This window comes from Chenopodium quinoa, unplaced genomic scaffold (assembly GCF_001683475.1).
Source record: "Chenopodium quinoa cultivar QQ74 unplaced genomic scaffold, ASM168347v1, whole genome shotgun sequence".
Taxonomy (NCBI): Eukaryota; Viridiplantae; Streptophyta; class Magnoliopsida; order Caryophyllales; family Amaranthaceae; genus Chenopodium; species Chenopodium quinoa.
The window spans coordinates 6,964,616-6,984,972 of record NW_018742205.1 but is presented as its reverse complement, the minus strand read 5'-3'; the positions used below and the strand labels follow the sequence as shown (position 1 = coordinate 6,984,972).

The window sequence follows — 20,357 nt, the reverse complement described above, 5'->3', positions numbered from 1 at the left end:
TGAAGAAAAACCGAGTATAAATAGGCAGCAAAGGGAAAATGGCTAGCAGAAAAGAAGGAAACTGCTCGGCCAGAAAAGCGTCCAGATTAATTAAGTCGATTAATACAAAGCAATAATCAAGGAGAGTAACGACCAGCTATAATCAAGGAATTAATCGCTGAACACATTCCCAACAATCAGAAAATCTCAACAGTCAAAACTGGAATAAATGTTAAGGAATATTCTGTCAACAACGAAAGGAAATAAAATTTCTCCAAAAAGATAAGAGGGACCCACGCTCGCGCATCGCATTCCCCAAGACCCCAAGTCCCGAGGCACGAGCTCGACCCGACCTGACCCAAGTCCCGAGGCACGCGCGCGCGTGTGTGTGGTACAACAGCTACCTCCAAGTCACTCAACTAACATATAAACCAGGCAAAACCTCTCCCCCCAACCAATGTGGGACTTTTTCCCTTTCATTTGTGAGTCTTTCTCTCTTGTTTTCTTCCAACACTCTTGTTTTATATCAAGAATTTCCAACAATCCCCCACAGGTTCGAAGAAATGAAAAAGAACTCAAAGGAAGAAAAAAAAATGATTCCGGGCAAAATAAAACAATTGCATAAGTGTCAATGTCTCGCGATTTGAATTAACACATAGTGGACATCAAGCTATGATCCCTCACCTACCAAGTGACCTTCCTCTTGAACTCAATAGGGAGTTAGGGACCTGTCACTTTGAGCCACACAATCGAACATGTATAATATTCTGATTCCGCAAATAAAGGTGACGCATTATACTGGTCATACGTCCAAGCTTGGATGCTCATAGGTGCTCTAGAGTATAAGCCCACGAAATACTCATAGGAAGTGGCCACACTTCCACACCTAAGTAGGTGAATCCCATCAAGTGTGAGCTACAACACACCTCCAAAAATATAGATATGGGTTCGTTAAGAGTCATATGCTCAACCTCTTTCTCATTTGTAGCTAAGCACAAAACAAACATCTAGAGATGGACAAAAAATAAAAACTGTGCTTCCTAATTATTATATAATATTTCCCTTTGAACTCATAGTGAGTAGGAGTTCACTATTTCACAATTCATACAACGGGCTTTAGCCCCATCTCTTCCGATGTTTCCAAAACTAGTTTTATACATAGGCCTTTAGCCAACGGATCCGCAATGTTCTTTTCGGACTTAACATAGTCCAGTGATATCACCCCTTCAGACTACAAATTTCTGACGGCCTTATGCCTCAGACGAATGTGTCTCTTCTTCTCATTATAGGCATGGTTGTGTGCAACAGTAATCGCAGCTTGCAAATCACAGTGAAGTGCAACTGAAGGAGCTGGCTTTGCCCATAGTGGAATATCAGCAAGCATGTTCCTCAACCATTCTGCCTCATGACATGCCAATTCAAGAGCAATAAACTCAGATTCCATAGTAGATATAGCAGTACAAGATCGCTTACAAGATCGCTTACAAGATACGACTCCACCCCCAAGGGTGAAGACATAGCCACTGGTGGAGTTAACTTCATCATTGTCGGATACCCAGTTGGCATCACAAAAACCCTCCAAAGCTCCAGGAAATTTGGAGTAGTGCAAACCCCAATCCATAGTACCCTTAAGGTACCTAAGCAACCTCCTTTGAGCAATCTAATGATCACTGCTTGGGTTATTAGTGTACCTACTTAACCTACTAACAGAATAAGCAATGTCAGGTCTAGTGTAGTTCATAAGAAACATAACACTACCAATAATTCTAGCATATTCAGACTGATCAACTGGATCACCATTATTTTTCTTTAGGTGGAAGCTTGGGTCATATGGAGTCTTAACTGGATCGACATTAAATGAGTCAAATTTCTTAAGAAGTTTTTCAACATAGTGTGATTGATTAAGACAGATGCCATTTGGATTCCTTTTGATTTTTACTCCCAAAATCACATTTGCCTCACCCATGTCTTTTATTTCAAAATTGGAACTCAAAAACTATTTTGTCTCATTTACCCGATCCAAGTCAGTCCCAAAAATTAATATGTCATCCACATAAAGACAAATAATCACACAACCAAGACTATCATGCTTAGAATAAACACATGAGTCACCTTCATTAACATGAACACCATTACCAGTCATAGTCTTATCGAATTTATCGAAAGCCCATACAATGACTTGACTAACTTACAAACCTTGTTCTCTTGGCCCAGAAGAACGAACCCTTCAGGTTGGACCATGTAAAATCTCCTCATCCAAGTCACAAATAAAAAATGCAGTTTTGACATCCATTTGGTGAACAACAAGATAAAAAATGCAAGCAAGAGCAATTAAAGTCCTAATGGTTGCAATTTTAGTGACAAGGGAGTAAGTATCAAAATAATCAATGCCAAACTTTTGAGTAAAACCCCTTACCACTATCCTTGCCTTATACTTTTCTATGGATCCATTGGCTTTCAATTTTTTCCTAAAGATCCATTTACAAGTAATGGACTTACAACCTCTAGGAAGTTCAACCAATTCCCAAGTTGTTATTATTGAGAATTGATTGCAACTCACTATCAATTGCTTCTTTCCAAAAAAACAGCATCAACTGACCTCATTACCTCATCATAGGCTCTTGGATCATCTTCCAAAACAAAGATATGCAAAAAATCATCATCAGTTAAGGAAGATTCAAATAAAAAGGAAGTAATGAAATCGGGACCACAACTGTTGTCCTTTCGTGCCCTTTTGCTTCTCCTTAATTGGCTCCAAAACAGAATCATCGTTAGTAATAGGAGCATTAACAATAACAGAACTACTAGCAGGTAATTCACTATCATTAGGGGGAGACATTTTCCAAGGAAAAATGTTCTCAAAGAATTCTACATCTCTTTCCTCAATGATATGGCCACCTGCATAAAAGTTGTTAGTACCTTTAACAAAGAAACGATAAGCTGCACTTTGATAAGCATAGCCAACAAAAATAGCATCAACTGTTTTAGGACAAATTTTGTCCCTTTTGAAACTAGGTATGCCTGCTTTTGCTAGGCACCCCCACACTTTCAAGTATTTCAGGTTTGGTACTCGACCTTTCCATATTTCGTATGAAGTCTTGTCAAGCTTCTTATGAGGAACCCTGTTCAAAACATGACAAGCAGAAAAAATAGCCTCCCCCCACATGTTATTAGGAAGCCCAGAACTAATAAGCATATAATTCATCATATTCAGTAAAGTTCTATTTTTTCTTTCAGCTATACCGTTTTGTTCGGGTGAATAGGGAGTTGTCGTCTCATGTACAATGTCGAGTTGCTCACAAAATGCCTTAAGAGTGTCAGGATTATACTCACCACCCCTATCACTCCTAACCCTCTTAATCTTCTTGTTCAATTGGTTTTCTACCCCAGCTTTATATTTGAGGAACATTTCCTCAGCTTTGTCCTTAGACCCGAGAAGATAAACCATGCAAAACGTGAACAATCATCAACAAAAGTAATGTAATACTTTTTACCCCCTCTGCTCTCGTGATTATTAAAATCACCCAAGTCACTATGAACAAGTTCTAGTACTTCAGTCTGTCTATCTACTGATTTAAATGGCTTCTTTGTGAATTTGGCTTCAACACAAATTTGACATTTCGAAAAATCAGTGTTAGAAAAACGTGGAATCAAATTTAAATTTTTAAGCCTTTTAATCGAATCAATGTTAACGTGACCCAATCTAGCATGCCATAAATCAATAGACTTAGCAATATAAGCAGAATAAGTACTAGCATTCTTATTCATATTGTCAATTTTAACATCAAGAGTAAAAAGTGTAATCCCCCATATTTTCCTTAGCAAATTATAATTATATTTTTTTTCATATACAAATACTTTGTAATAATTTTATACTTTATAAATATTTTCTTTTGGAAAGATTTAACAAATAAAACCAAGAAAAATCTTTAAACCATATTTTTTTTTATTAAGTAAACTTACCTTATTCCTCCCCATTCTTTTTTTTAATTAAGTAAACCCCTCCCAAAAACCCTCCTAACTGCTTCTCCTTATTACTCCCTTTCCCTCCTTCCCTGCCCTCATTCACGAAACACTCACACACACAAAAAAAAAAAAAAAAAAAAAAAAAAAAAAAAGAGATAACGCTGCCCAGTCACAACCACCGAGCACCACCACCACCGTTGCCCAGCCTGCTGCCACCGCCTGCCCGCAGCCGCCCAGCCGCCCAGCACGACCGTGCCCAGCCGGTTTCCCCTTACTCCCTTCTCTTCTATCTTCCTCTTTTCTTGTTTAATTTCTTTAAAAATTCAATCTTTATATAATTTTTTTGATTTGATTATGCATATGCATGATAAATATTGCAAATTTATTGAGTTATGTTGCGAATTTGTTGAGTTTATGATATACTAAGCATGTGAATAATTTCAGATTTTATTAGCTACGAAATTAGGGTTTAATTCTTCGTGAATTTCGCAAATTTTGGGCTTAAACCATGAATAATTGAATTACCTAATTACCTTATATTTAAACATGGTTCTATCTTTAAATTTTGATGATTGTAAACAAATTTCAGATTTTCAGAAAATCTGATTTTGGGTTTTAAGTATTGATTTTTCATGATTTGGGGGTTTAAAACATGAATGATTGATTTAAGTACTTACCTTGTGTTTAATTAAGATCCTAACCTTAATTTTCGATGAGTATAATAATTTTTAGACTTTAAAGAAAGCTGAATTTTGGGTTCAAGACAGGAGGATTAAATTATTTGATTATAGTATGTATAAAATTATGTTTAAACTTAATTACCTTGATTATAAACTAAATTTCAGATTTTAAATTATATATATATTAAGGTTTAAGTTGTGAAATTTGAAAGTTTAATGGGGTATTTATGAATGTAATTGAATTTTAATCATATACTTCAAGTTTGGATATATGTATCCCTATATTTTGCTACTAAACTGAAATTTCAGATTTTAATCTTAACTTTAAATAGCTTTAAGTCATGGTTTTATGATGGGTTTTCAAGTTCTCGACATACTAATGTACTATATGATGATTGTTTCAAGTGAAAATGTTTGCGAGATTGTTTTACATGCTTAAAACGAATTTTCAGATTTATTACATTACTTTAAAGTTGCTGAAATTTTTGCTATAAGCCATATTTTTGTGATTTAAGCATATAAACTCATAGTTCAAGTACTAAATTATTAACTTTGGCTATTGGGAATAATTTAAGAGCATTGTTTCAATGATTTAAAGGATTTTAAAGTAGTTGGTATTGCTGTAAAATATATTGCTTGGGTGATTGATTGAACTACTGTTGTTTTGTTTAGGAGAGGACTTCATAGAAGGTGACTTCTAGCTTTAAGGTGGCCAATCAATTTGTTTACTCAAGGTACGTACAAGAATACGAGGAACCTTGATTTTAGGAGCATGTTTAGGGACTTGGAAAAACCTAGAATCATGCTAGGGAACTTGTGGATTGGTTGGAATTGTTTGGTAATGAGTTGTTTGGTAATGAATTATTTTGATTACTTGTTCGTTTATATTGAAATAGAATGAGTAAAGGAAGAATTAAAGTCTTATAAAACAAAGTTGAGAATTTGTGGTGCCTTATGCACTTAAGGTGTTTATACACCGAGGTAGTTAAAGGATGCAATAATAAATTGAGAATTTAATTGGAAACTTGAATGATTTGTATGATTGATGTATTGGTTGTGTTGGTTGCATATGAGTCGTCACCTAATCTAAACTGGTAAATCACGTAAAGTGCAAGAAGGATGAGCAATAAACCTCTGGATTTGTGCACATCTAGAGTAATGACAAACATGGGTTGGGGTTCACGGGGTATTAGCCGTGCACTTTCCAGAGGTCGTCTGATCTACGAGTCTCTTGTTTTAAATTCTTTTAAAATTATAATGAGTTAGATGAGATCTCATGCTAGCTAGGGCCACGGAGTCGCGCCCGTCTGCCATTGGATGTTTATTAATGTCTTCCGAAAGGAGGCATAGGGTTTTCTTATTTAATGTTCCGGAATGGAGCACAGGGGGACAACCCGGTCTATTGCTTAATCCAATCAATTAATGAGATGTTCAATGTTATTTAAACAAAAATTTAGTAATGAGTAACTATGGAGTCGTGTTCGAGTCAATGATAATATTGTGAGTGTATGGAATGCTTGTTAGTATCATGCTAGAACTCTTTATTATATTTCGTAACTTGTATGTGCTCAGCGTTGCTGACTGCGTGCTCTTGTGTGTCTTTATTTGGTCATGGCCTTCGCCTTCAATGACCCTGTAATGATCCAATTATTACACTTGTGATATTGGGGAGCAGATTCATCATAGGTTTTTGCATAAACTGTCTTGCATCAGGGTGATGGGATTTGAGTGGAGAGTTGGTTAACCAGTTAGCTAATTTCATAACACAGATTGAATTTTATTTTGGTGTTGGTTCCATTACTTCCTATTTTTACTGGATTTTGAATAAGGGCCGTTATGGTTCCAACTTGTAAGACTTTGAGTTTTGACTTCCAGTTTTGGAACTTACGTTCTTTTTAAAACTAAGTTAGTTTTCCGCTGCTGATTTCTGAAACTAGCCTTAACGTTTGAACACGTGGCGGTAGCACTCCAATAATTCTCTTACAGGTCTTGCAGGTTTCACAGGTTATACAGGTCTTACAGGTTTTACAGGTTATATTCATAGGTTTTTACAGATTTTCTTTTAAAGAGAATTATTGGGGTGTTACAAAAAGCCCCCCATTACAAAGCCCTTCCCCACAAATTCCCCATTGCGAGCAAGAACTAATCTATCAGAATCAAAGGAGAGCTTCAGTCAGCTTTCATGAGCAAACTGCCCGTGCATTTCTGGAACATGCAAAACATTAGTGAGAGTAGAGGTGTCCACCGTGCGAGTCGTGCGAGCTGGGTTAGGGTTAGGTGGGTCGCGGGTTGGGGTTTCATGACACACGGCACGACACACGTAGGGTAGGGTGGGCCGGGTCGTGGGTTGGGTCGGAGAAGTTGGACACACCAGGGTTAGGTTCGTGGGTTAGACGAGTCGTGGGTGGGTCGAGCTGGGTTTGTGGGTTAGACGGATCGTGGGTGGGTCGAGCTAGGTTTGTGGGTTAGACGGGTCATGGGTGGGTCGAGCTAGGTTTGTGGGTTAGACGGGTCAAGGTGGGTTAGTGAGTTAGGGTGGGTCGAAGGGTGGGTTAGTGGGTTAGGGTCGGGTGGGTTTGTGGGTTAGGTGGGTTAGGGTCGGGTGGGTTAGTGGGTTAGGGTCGGGTGGGTTTGTGGGTTAGGTGGGTTAGGGTCGGGTGGGTTTGTGGGTTAGGGTCGGGTGGGTTCGTGGGTTAGGGTCGGGTGGGTTGTGTGGTGTTTTAATTTTTACAAAATTAACAATTTGATGGCTTGCTCTTAATTAAGATGCCTACGTATCCTTATATTATAAAATAAGGAATCAAAGCCAGCGTAGTTCTTATATTGTACTTCTTTTGAAATTTGGGGGGGGGGGCTTGGACCTATCTTTAGAAAACTAAAATTTAATTTTGCAATTAAATTGTAATTTTCGAAAAATAAGTTGCCTACGTATCCCGAAAGAATCAAAGCCCACGTAGTTCTTAGCGTACCTGATTTAGACTTTTCTAGCCACCCATGTTTGTTGCATCATCATCCCCGGAAGCTGCATCATCCGTTGACGACTCCAATATCATCACAGGATCATCTTCATCGTCTTCGTCTTCCTTTAAACCTTGAGTTCTTCTTTCAGCTTGATCCCAATCTTTCTTACAAACACAAATTTGAATGCTTTCCGGAGTTAAGCGAGATCTTTTTTCATCTAACACTCTTCTACCTGCACTAAAAGCAGACTCGGAAGCAACAGATGAAGCGGGAACTGCAAGTATATCTTTTGCAATTCTCGCCAATATAGGAAAACTTTTTTTATGTTCTTGCCACCATTTTATAATTTGAAAGTTGTTGTTGGTCTCATGTTGATATGACAAATAATCATTAATAGCAAGTGTTGAAGAAGATGATGATGAGAATGATGTAGATGCTTTGTGTTTTTTTTTCATAACTTTATCAAGAAAACCAAATCTAGAATCGGAAGTGCTAGTAGTAGTTGGTGTTGCCAAATCAAAACCATAAATAGATGCATAATGATCATAAAGGTCTCCCAAAACAGATTTGCATTTGTTAATATATTCACTAACATCATAATCGATACTTAAACTTGTATAATAAAATTCTAAAAGATTTTCCAAACCTTCAGCTTTGACACCGGGGTCAAGAATAGCAGCAATTCCATAAATGATTGGAAATTCACTAAAATAAGTATGCCACTTACGTTTCATGCTATCAAGAACGGGACGAAGTCCATCAATCTTCATATGCTCTTCGATGGTGTGAACAACTTTAACACACTCAATTATGACTAAATGAACGTTAGGCTCATAAATATAAGAGAAAATATGAGTTGCACTATCAAAAGCATTTAAAACATCACGAACAAAAGAAGCATTAGTCCAATGACTTTCGGTTATTAACTCAGTAGGATCAACACGAGTCTCATTGTAAAGTTGGGTCAAAATATCACGATACTTTATAGCATCACTCAACAACTTGAAAGTAGAATTCCAACGGGTAGGGGTATCAATAGACCATTGTCTTTTCTTAAGACCTCTCTCTTTACACATAGCTATGTACTTTCTTCTAACTGACTGAGTAATCCTAATCCATTTTATAACTGTTCTAATTGGGTTTAGCAATGGTTGCAACTCAGCGAGACCCTCTTGAACAGACAAATTCAAAATATGAGCACAACATCTAACATGCAAGAGACTACCACCCAACAACAAATTCAACTCGGAGTCATTTTTCAAATAGTCAATACACTTTGTGTTTGCAGTTGCATTATCAAGAGACAAAGAAAAAACTTTATTATTCAAGTGAAATTCTTTTAAACAATCCAAAATACGAACTTTGATGTTAAAACCGGTATGCCTTTCTTCCATAGCTTGAAAACATAGTATACGTTTTTGAATAAACCAATCATCATCCACCCAATGAGCAGTAATGCAAAGAAAAGGTTCGCCAAAACTAGAAGTCCATGTATCACTTGTAAAACTAACACGACCATCAAAAGTACGAAATAATTCAATCAAACCACTCCTATACTTATAATAAGAAGTTTGTGTATAACGTCTTAGGGTATTTCGGGGGACACGAGTAAATGCAGGTTGTAATGCAACTTTATTAAAATGCTCAACGTTTGCATTTTCACCGTAACTAAAAGGGTATTCATTAGCAATAACTAAAGTACTCATTTCATCAATCATTCTATCTTTATTATAAATGAAAGGTGTACCTCCGCCGGGTTGGTTCATGTATCCACCCAATTGTGTTTGGACGCCACCCCCCGAAGGACGGGGGCCATTTTCGAACAAGTCGTGTTTATTTTGCAAATGCCGACTCAAGGTTCCGGTTCCATCTCCCGTTTTCCAATTATATGACTTGACATTTGCACCTAGCGCCTTGCAAACTAGGCATGTACACGTGAACCTCTTTGGTTGACCAGGTTGCCATCCCGGGGGTGTGACCTCAACTCGTTCAAAATGTTTCCACACCCAAGAAAAATGTGCTCGACCTCTACTTTCACCGCCACCACCTTTCATAAATCAAATTATTAAAATTAATTTTTAAATGCTATTCATGAAAATAAGCTTTTAAATTTTAAATATTTTAATTATACTTATTTAAACGCATTTTTCATGGTAATTAACTAATTGTAAATCATAGAAAATTGGAAACTAAACTAACTTTATAATCATTAATAATAGTTTTTTTAAATATTCATAACAATAAAAATTTAATTAGAAATTACCTTGAGATGAAGGTTGAGATGTTGGTTGCGATGGAGGTGGCATAGTTGAACTTGATGATTGGTGGGACTCGTGGGAGAAATGTTGTGGTGGAGACATTTGAATATTTTGCCTATCTCCTAAACCATAATCTCCATATTCATTGACAAATTGGTTTAAATTTTCCGTATTAATTTCATACGAAAAATTTGCACCACCACTCCTTTGGCTACCACTTCGACCACCACTTTGACTCCTTCCCATTCCTCCTCTTGAGCTCATTTTTTTTTTTGTATGATTACTAATTATAATATGGAGAAGAACTTTTTTTTTTTAGAATCTTAAGAATACTAATAATAATATTAAGGAGATTTTTTTTAACAAAAATATAACTCTATATAACACTTGAGAATTTGAGAACAATAAGAATTTTTAAGTAAGAGAGAAAGAAAGCTTGAATTTGTGTGGAAATTTGAGTGAAATGGAATTGGTATTTATAGGAAAAATAGAATGGATGATCATACACTTAAAAAACTAGTCGTTAGATACAAAAAACTAGCCGTTTTTTTTTAAAATGGATGTTAGGCCGTGCGGGTCGTGCGAATTGTGCGGGCTGTGCGGGCCGTGCGGGTTGTGCGGGCCGTGCGGGTTGTGCCGGCCGTGCGGGTCGTGCGAATTGTGCGGGCTGTGCGGGCCGTGCGGGTTGTGCGGGCCGTGCGGGTTGTGCCGGCCGTGCGGGTCGTGCGAATTGTGCGGGCTGTGCGGGCCGTGCGGGTTGTGCGGGCCGTGCGGGTTGTGCCGGCCGTGCGGGTTGGGTGGGTCATGCGGGCGGGTTGGGTGGGTCATGCGTGCGGGTTAGGTGGGTTGGCTCGTGCGGGTTGGGTGGGTCATTCGTGCGGGTGGGCCGTGCGGGCTGGGTTGTGCCAGGTGGGTCGGGTTAGGTGGGTTCACGGGCTAGGTGTGTCGAATTAAATGAGTCAAAACGGGTTGTGCGATTTGGGTCGAATCAAACGGGTTAAACTGAGCTGGGTTGAAATGGGTTGTGTCGAAAATTTTGGACCCACGACACAACCCGGATTAAATCCGAGCTGTGCCGGATTGAAACCGGGTCGGACCCACGTGACCCACCAGCCGTGCGAGTTAGGGTGGGCTGGGTCCAACCCGGCCCACTGGCCACCTCTAAGTGAGAGTAAGCAATTTTCCAGAAGTGAGAGTGAGAACGATCTTCCCTTTGCCTTAGATAGAAGCAAAAGATGAGTTGCCCATAAAGACATTTTCACCTTCAATCTTGTCATAGGTGGTGAACATGTCCTTGTTGGCGCAGATGTGCCTGGTTGCTCCAGTGTCAACAATCCACTCAGCAGCATTACTTGTAAAGTTAGCTTCTAAAACAACAGCAACAATAACGTTAGAACCCTCAATAAGATTCGCTTGACTCTGTCCATTCTTCTTCTTCTTGACTCTACAATCCTTAGCCTTGTGACCAGTCAAACCACACTCAAAACAGGTACACTTAAACTTGTACTTCTCAACCTTCCCTTTAGGCTTAAGAGAACTGTTTTTGGCTTTGGACTGGTTGTTTGGTTTGGGTTCAACAAGATTGACCTTGGCAGAAGAAGAGGAAGGGAAAACAGAATGGCCTTTGTCTTTGATATGGTTTTCCTCAATTTTGAGGTGTCCAACAAGCTCCTCTAAGGTTAGGTCTTTCTTTTTGTGCATCAATTGGTTACGAAAATCCTTCCAAGAGGGAGGGAGTTTCTCAATCAACACGATAGCAATGGTAATATCACAAATAGACAGACCTTCAACAGCTATATTAATACACATATTCTCATAAGCATGAATTTGATTAATAATAGGCTTATCATCAACAACTTGAAAACTCAACCACTTACTAACACAATAACGTTTAGTACCAGCATCATCAGTCCCATATTTTTTCTCTAAAGCATCCCAAATATCTTTAGCATGATAAAAAAAACCCATATAAATATCCAACAGATTATTTGACATATAATGCAGCAACATGCCCTTACATGTTCTACCATCTTTAGCAAACTTAACATCAGTTTCGGACCAATCATCCTTATCAACAGGTTCAATAATGTCATCAAGCACATACGCAACATCAATTTTTTCCAAATAAAAACGCATACTAACAGCCCAACGTTTATAAATCTTGCCATCAAGAGGTTCTAACTTAGACATATCAGGAATCAGAAATTTGGAAGACATACTCGTCTTTTAGATTGTTATACTATAAGCAATAAAACAAAAATTACTTATCTCTTGATGCGTGAACCAAAACTAACAATATCCGTGTCGTGGCGAACCACTAACCTAAAAGACGATTCCGCGCTACCTCCCGGTGCAGTAGACAAGAAGAGGTCGCCCTCCAGGATAAGCACGGCGCCGGAGTTTATGTCCATTCACAAACCCGACTAGAATTCAGAATACTTGCCCTGAAAAATAAAGAACATTGTTTAGTATTTTGGCTGAAGAAAAACCGAGTATAAATAGGCAGCAAAGGGAAAATGGCTAGCAGAAAAGAAGGAAACTGCTCGGCCAGAAAAGCGTCCTGATTAAGTCGATTAATATGGAGCAATAACCAAGGAGAGTAACGACCAACTATAATCAAGGAATTAATCGCTGAACACATTCCCAACAGTCAGAAAATCTCAACAGTCGAAATCGGAATAAAATGTTAAGGAATATTCTGTCAACAAAGAAAGGAAATAAAATTTCTCCAAAAAGATAAGAGGGACCCAAGCCCGCGCATTGCATTCCCCAAGTCCCGAGGCCCGAGGCCCGAGGCCGACCCGGCTCGGCGCGGGCGTGTGTGTGGAACAAAATCCACCTCCAAGTCACTCAACTAAGTAGTGCTAAGATACTACAACATATAAACAAGGCAAAACCTCTCCCCCCAACCAATGTGGGACTTTTTCCCTTTCATTTATGAGTCTCTCTCTCTTGTTTTCTTCCAACACTCTTGTTTTATATCAAGAACTTCCAACAGTTGCTACATAAAATGAATTGCATTACATTAATATAACCACCAGATAAGTATCAAACTTATATATCGAGAAAGTATTGAAAAAATTTGAATATATTAATACTACTCCCTTCAATTTAAAATTCAAGTGGACAAAGTAAGATAACCCTATTGTCTCTATATATATGACTCAACGTGAAGAGAAGTATCCTAACTAGTCCTAAATCCTTACAAAGTCTTCTTGGTTCAATATTTATGGGCCAAACACTAGAAGGAACGATAACAGTATCTCTATCTCTAAACATCCCATTCACTTCACTTGATCTGTAACAAGCTTGACTAAAACTAAATATTATCATTTAATACTAAAATTGAATTTATTGATTATAACTTATTAATATTATTAATTAAAGCTGAATTTTGTTTTATGAGGGTACTTATAAAATCAATTTTTACCAATTAAAACAAATACTCCTTATATTTTTAAGGTGAGTTATACAATACCTTAAGCATGCCTATTAAAAGTATTTTTTTATTTATAATTCTTTATATTATTCTATATCTTTCTATATCTTTTTATACGTACTTTATATATTGGAGGTTCAAATTTTTATGATTTGATTTGAATTAGTTCCATTACTTACAATAAACAAAAATACAAATTCCAAAACTCGATGACCGTTTCACTATTTGTCAAATGGTTAAATGGTAAGACAAACCTATTGTAAGGGTGCAAGATATGCCACTCTGCCTTCTCATTATATAGTGAGAAAGTATGTTTCTAGTAACGCGAGTCATTAAATACTATAGTGGAAACTTGTTTGTACTAAGTTATGTTTTTTGGGTAACAATTGGATACCAACAAACACTAAATTTTGATTAGCACTTATAAAGCAATATTTTGATACTAGATAGATTTCAATTAAGCACAATATTTTGCCTAATCTTCAGGACTATGTGTTCTGTTGAGCTAGATTTATTGTTTTCTAAAGCTTGTGTGTTCTTTGTTCTTCCACTAATCTCCCAAGATCAATGGAATGTGGGATATTGATGAATCACATTTACATAGGATTTATAGGCACGCTTATGCTAAGTTTATAGTTGCTTTTTAGGTCTTTTTGTCACTTTTTAGGTCACAAATGCATAAATTGTTTGTTTGTAATCTATTACACTTCATTTGTGTTTTTCTTAATGATTCAGGTGATTTCATAGTCATTTGGAGCTTTCGAAGTGTTTGGAGTTGATTAGGATGATATTTGGATGGAAGCCGATGAATTGAGTATATTAGTTGAAGATCCCATGTTCGTGGATGTTGATTTTGATTGTTGTGTGCATGGAATATGAACATAGCATTCATAAGGGTTACAATGTGCCTTTCCGAATTGAATTTGAGTTGAAAACGAAGTTAAACGATGGTTTACAAAGTGTCAAAACTGACCTTTGTTCACTCTTTTGATCATAACTTGAGTTCTACAGATCGGATTGAAGTAATTCAAGCTGCATTGGAAACTAGGCTTGAAGAGATTTTCAACGGTAGGTCACACGCCTATATACAACTTATGCATCAGAATTTACAAGCCTGTGAAGTCGACACAATGCCCAACAACGAGTGAGCGAGAGCTCCCGAGCTAGCTCGCATGTGCCGAGAGGAACACCAGCCCTGAGCGATAGCTCACTCGACCAGGGAGCTATAGCTCCAACTGACCCACGACAGCAGCAAGCAAGGGGCATCACAACACGTCTTTCGCTTGGCCCTCGATTCCATCGAGCATCTTCGTGCCACGTCATCTTCTATCGTCCAATCGTTTGACAACTTGTGTAATTTATATTTTCTTATTTCTTTTCTTCATTTATTTTTAGATTAGAATTCCAGGGAATTATAAATACTCAAGGAGACTTATTTTCTCCTTATGCTTTTATTATTGTTTTACGTTCGTTTTAGTATCTCCCTGGCCATAGTTTCTCTTGGCCAATTCCATGAATTCCTCCATGGATTGCTCTTGAGTTTGTGACATTAATTCAATAAGGTATTTTATTTCTCTTTTTACTATGTTTTCTTTACTAGATTTAGTTTTAATTATTTATTTCATGCTAGAGTAGTTTATTTCTATGGTTTGGGAATCCATGTTTATACAATGAATTTTGATTGATGTTATTGATATTTTGATTATTCATATCTCTAATTGATAGTGTTATAATGTTATCTTACAACCTGATCAATTGTTTGATTAATTATTGTTAATAAGAGTTTGAATCGAAAGATCTTACTTTTAGAGGCTTACCTACAATTAGCAATTCTGATTATGTTAGCAATCGAACTACATATGTTGAATTGAGAGCGTTAAGATCTGACCATAGGCTTAGCAATTGTTCTAGATAATTGATTGATTGAATTGTTATTGATATTTGATAGATTTAGAACTATAAACATGGTGAATCATAACCCTAGGTCTTTTTACTAATTGTTTTATTCCTATTTTAACTTAGACTACTTTTCTATCCAAATTTCGTGATTTGTTTAGTTTTTCCAATTTCTTAGAGGTTAGATTGAATACCATCTCTCTGTGGATTCGACCCTACTTACCCTACTACATTGTTAGTTAGATTTGTTAGGAATTTATTTTTAACAGGTGTATGACAACCTATCAGATATAAAGTCGACAATGGTATTGTCTGGTATATCTTGCCGCATGTTCGAAGGCAAATAGTTGGATTTTCAAACCGGCTGTTTATTGTAAGGAGGTTGTGCAGGTGTCTCAATTCTTTTGTAGTGTTTGTAACATTGGAGCTAATAGGGCTTCTTTGTGTAGTTCACCGAACTTATTCCATAGTTTGTAGCTCTTATTTTCAATTCATTTATTAAGCATATGTCAAAAACACAACATTCACTAGATGTTGGGTTTGAGAAGTGTGGAGAACAGTTCAAGAAGGCAAGAGGGTGCATAGCTTTGGAGTTAAGCTATGGATTGTTTGCTTGGTGCAAAGCAACAATGAAAGGCAAAGGCTGACTTCAAATGAGCATATCTCAAGATTTAGAAATGATATTGTGATGATTCAAGTTGGAAGTGATAGCTCATCTCAAGAGATTTCCAACAACTGGTCATAAGCTTGATTTGGTTAAGAATTGAGGGAGTTATGGCCGTTTTACGAAAAGCTTTCTACGTAGACGCACAGTGCGGGAGTTCGACCGAACTGTTGAAAGTTCGGTCGAACCATTTGAAGGAAATCAAGTTGTAGCTACTGACTTGGATGTTCGACCGGACATTTGGCCAATTCGACCAATCCTCCCTTAGTTCGGTCGAACAGGGGGTAGGTTCGGTCGAACCTCTTGTGTATCCCTGTTTTCTACGGTTTTGCGACTTAAGCAACGTGGCTTATCTAAGACCGTAGGATTATTTTATTTTTTTCTTGCACTATATATACTCATGTTTTGTCATTATAGAGAGAGGAGGGTGAAGGGAAAGATGTAGAGAGAGAGCCTCAATGTAAAACCCAAAACACTTAGGATTTGAGTGTTTGAGAGAGTGAGTTTGGGGTGGGGCTTTCATGGTGATTGAAAGCTTGTAAACTACATTGTTCTTCATCAAAGTATTACTCCATAGTGGATTCGTGGGTTTTTCTCCCGATTCTCGGGTTCCCCACCATAAATTCTCCTTATCTTGTTTATTACTTATTTTTCCGTCTTCGTTATTATTAATTGCGTTTATCACATACAAGCTAACACATTCCGTAATCCTTTCACTAGAATCATCAAGTACTCCCATTATTTACTACATGAGGTTAAGCAAAAAGTGATTGCTAACTCCATAACTCTACTTTTTCCTGTTTTTCGCACAAGTACATCTACAAAAGTACTTAAGAGTAGAATGACAGAATGTCGTTGGAAGATTAATTCAAGTTGTCGAGATCTTGAAAAATGTACATACAGTAGGTTATTTGATGGGGAAATGTGAAAATAATTTGTTTTGCTGGTCAACTTAATATTTTGAAGACCAAAATTGGTCAAAATAAGTTGTTTGTGATGTCAAATAAAATAGAAATCTGGTGTATGCTACTGACTTTTGAGAAATATGTAGCGTAATTTGTCAATGACATTGTACCTTACGCGTTTATGTCATTAGTTTATAAGCCACAAATTGTAGTAATAAACTATTGAGTACATCATTTTCTAATAGTAGTTAAACTTGTTTATAAAAACTAAACTAAGCTTTATAACTTGCTTATATTATAACTACCAATACCATTGGTTACCTTATTTGATACTACACTAGGAACAATTTTATTTTATTTGGTAAACACTTTAAAGAGTGCTTGGTAAAGCCAATTGCAATTGGTAAGTTGACTAACATAAAAACGGAAATATAGTTGAAAGACTATGCTTCACACGATGCAAGTAAACAGTTGTCGATATCTTTGGTCGACAATGAGCATAATATTATTAGTACGAGTAAAATTTAGGAGGTTGATATTTCAGATGTATGAAATTAAATTTTACATGGCTTACAAATGTATATCTTCCCATAAATATTTCATTATCGTAATAATATATGTTGCTTTTAATACTTACCATTCAGCCAACGATGATGATGTCAATCACAATTAATTATTGTTTGGAGCAAACTCGTTAATTAATTGATTTGAGTCATTAATTAGTTTAAATGATTTAAAGGGCTATGAATCATTTTCAATTTGATTTCTTGACATGTAAAACCCTTTTAGAAGTTTAGTGAGTCATATTACTTTCAATAATTTTCTCCTATTTGCATCTAATAGCAATTAAAGGCCGATATAAATTATAAAACATCCTTTTTTAGAGTAATTATAATATAATTGAACTATCCCTTTATGAAAAATATTGTTTTTAGATTGCATTATAGAGGTAAAAGGAAAATTAGATTTCTTTTTTTCTTTCTAGTAGCCTTTAAACCAACTTAATTTTGTAGATTTTTAAGGAATTTGTTCATTTGCCACATCATCGTCATACAAACCCCTCACCCAATAAGCTTATTATCAACAATAGATAAGCTTGTTAAAAGGTTTATGTAATTAGAGTCATAATAAGAACCACTCAATACAACTGTGCAGAGTAGGTCAGGACTATTTAGACACTTGTCAAATTGTAAAACAGAAGGAAATAAGAACTGATTTGTAAATACAAATCTTTCCTTTTGTGACTTCCATCAACAATAAGACTTTTGTTGATAAACTTGTAAAAAGGTAAAACAAACCTCTATATGAATCTATTATTGTTATTGTCTTATCATGGTGAATAGAGTTGCCTCCATATTACCTTTATTATAAACATATAGGTGGCAAAAGAGAAATCATAATTATTATCCAAAAACAATAATATAGATTGGCAAGAGAGACGTTATAATCTAGTAGATGACATGTCTGAAACAATGTCTCTTTGTGTGGCAAAAGTCGTCTAATTCTTTGATGTGGATTTATGATATGACAATTTCACTTATTATATTCCTCAAGGAAAACGTGGGACATTATTAGTTTGTTTCTTTGTGTTTAAAAGCAAAAAAAAAAAATAAAAAAAAAAATTAAAATTGTGTAATATAGTAAAAAGCTATCTCCTCAACGTGTTCCCGTTTCTTCTTGTAGCAAACACTTACCAAGAGAATGTGGAGAGAGCACCTGTTGATAGTGAATTATTATTTTTAAACACGAGAGAAATTTTGGTTAAGTACAATTAGTATGTGTACATAATGATGCATAAGTTTAGTTTTTTTTGAAGTAATGATGCATAAGTTTATAATGGTACACCAAATTATTAAAATAGTGTTGACATATTATCACCTTGATTAGCAGATCTTCTCTAGTCTATCGAAGTGTCTGATTATGGGTCTCATATATATTGTCTGTGCTCTTTATTTCTCTCCATTGTTTCTTCTCTCCTACTTGTGATAAACTGTTATAAACGAAACTGCAGGAGCAAAAATAACAAGAACAATATTACCGGGAAATAGACTGAGTCGCGGACAATGTCGCTCTCTATAGAACATTCACGGTACTGCCTTTAATTTGTGCAAGCAGATCGAACTTTCACCGGATGTCCCTAGGATAAAATAGCCTCTCAAAATATAGTGTACCAGTGGATTTGCACAGAACCACCGGGCAAACTAAACACCAAAACTAATAAGAAACTGCTCGAATTCTATATTTTAGGAGGAAGAAGTTTAGAAAAAGTTTCCTGTATATGAAAACGGTGAGCAAAGTATTCTTTTTATAGCCAAAGCAGTAGCATAACGGTAGCCATTAAAACCATTCTTAAAACCAGCGAAATTAATGTCAAAAACGGTAATGTAGAATGAAAATTGGAATAAAAACGGTTATGAATAATGGTAGGGAATCAGTCAAAACAGTTACCATAAATCAAGGAATTATAATTCGGTAATCAATTTGATCATCCGATCCGATCCAGCCCAGCCCGGTTAGGCGCGCGCGTGTGTTAGGTTGACTCGGTAGGTAAGTCTTCCCTCTCCACAAAATGTGGGTAACCCTTGGGCCACACCCAAATATACTACACACTTGTATAAAGAGAGCAAGACTCTCATTTCCTACCAATGTGGGACTTTGTGATTTTCACAAAATTCACACCCAAAACACAATTTGTTCCAACATAAACTATTTTTTTTATTAAACAATTGAGTATATTAACAAATTTGCCCCTTAATAATTATGTTATTGCAATTACAAAAGCATAACAATGAGACAATTCATTTAATTCAGCAAAATTCCTCTTTACATTTTAGTTTGGCTTAATTAGTTTAGTTCATTCAACCAGTCTTCTCTATATATTTTCGCTCAATTCAATTCAATCCATTTAAAAAAAAATAAATTTATAACTTAAATATCTTATACAGTACTACTTATTTAATTTCCCTTCCCCACCTCACAAAGACACAAATTGGCTTGGCAAAAAGATTGACTTAATTACTGAGATAAGTAGGCCAAGACAAGAATTCATACGTACCTACAAAATAAAATAAAAATACTTTGTTTCTTTTGGTTCTACCTATATTTGGTAATAGGTGGGTGGTTTTTGGGGTTAGGTGGGTAGTTTCAAGTTTCAAGTGGTGGTTAATATTTGATCATGTCTATACATGTGAATTTTAACACTAAACAATGCAATATTTGGTTAGAAATTGCCCGAATCTAAAAGCTAGTTTATGTTATTAACGTCCATTAGCGTAAATAAAATTATTTATCATTTGACACATTTTTTTTTCTACTCTTTCGAATTCATAATACATCTTTGTTTCATTTTGTTTAGTCATGTTTACACAATTACACAGTTTATAGTTTTTATGCCGTTTATACACAGACATAGGCATACAATATACTCGCACAATCACACACTTGTATACTCACACAATCACACACTTGTTACTTTTCATTCTTTTTGGGCCTCACGATTTATTCATTTTATTCATGTGGACCATAATAAAAGAGCCCAATAAACCAGGAAATTCTTCTTTAATTGGGCTGGACTGTTAAGGCCTTATAATTTACCCCATTTGTTTTACT

General features: G+C 36.3%; 1 long non-coding RNA gene across 1 annotated transcript; it reads left to right on the top strand.

The window, feature by feature from the left end:
* The first annotated feature begins 4,025 nt into the window (after positions 1-4,025).
* Positions 4,026-14,868, top strand: LOC110731073. Its single transcript, XR_002513251.1, has 3 exons — positions 4,026-4,208; positions 5,298-5,359; positions 14,019-14,868. It is a non-coding gene; the product is annotated as an uncharacterized LOC110731073 (long non-coding RNA).
* Positions 14,869-20,357: the final 5,489 nt, after the last annotated feature.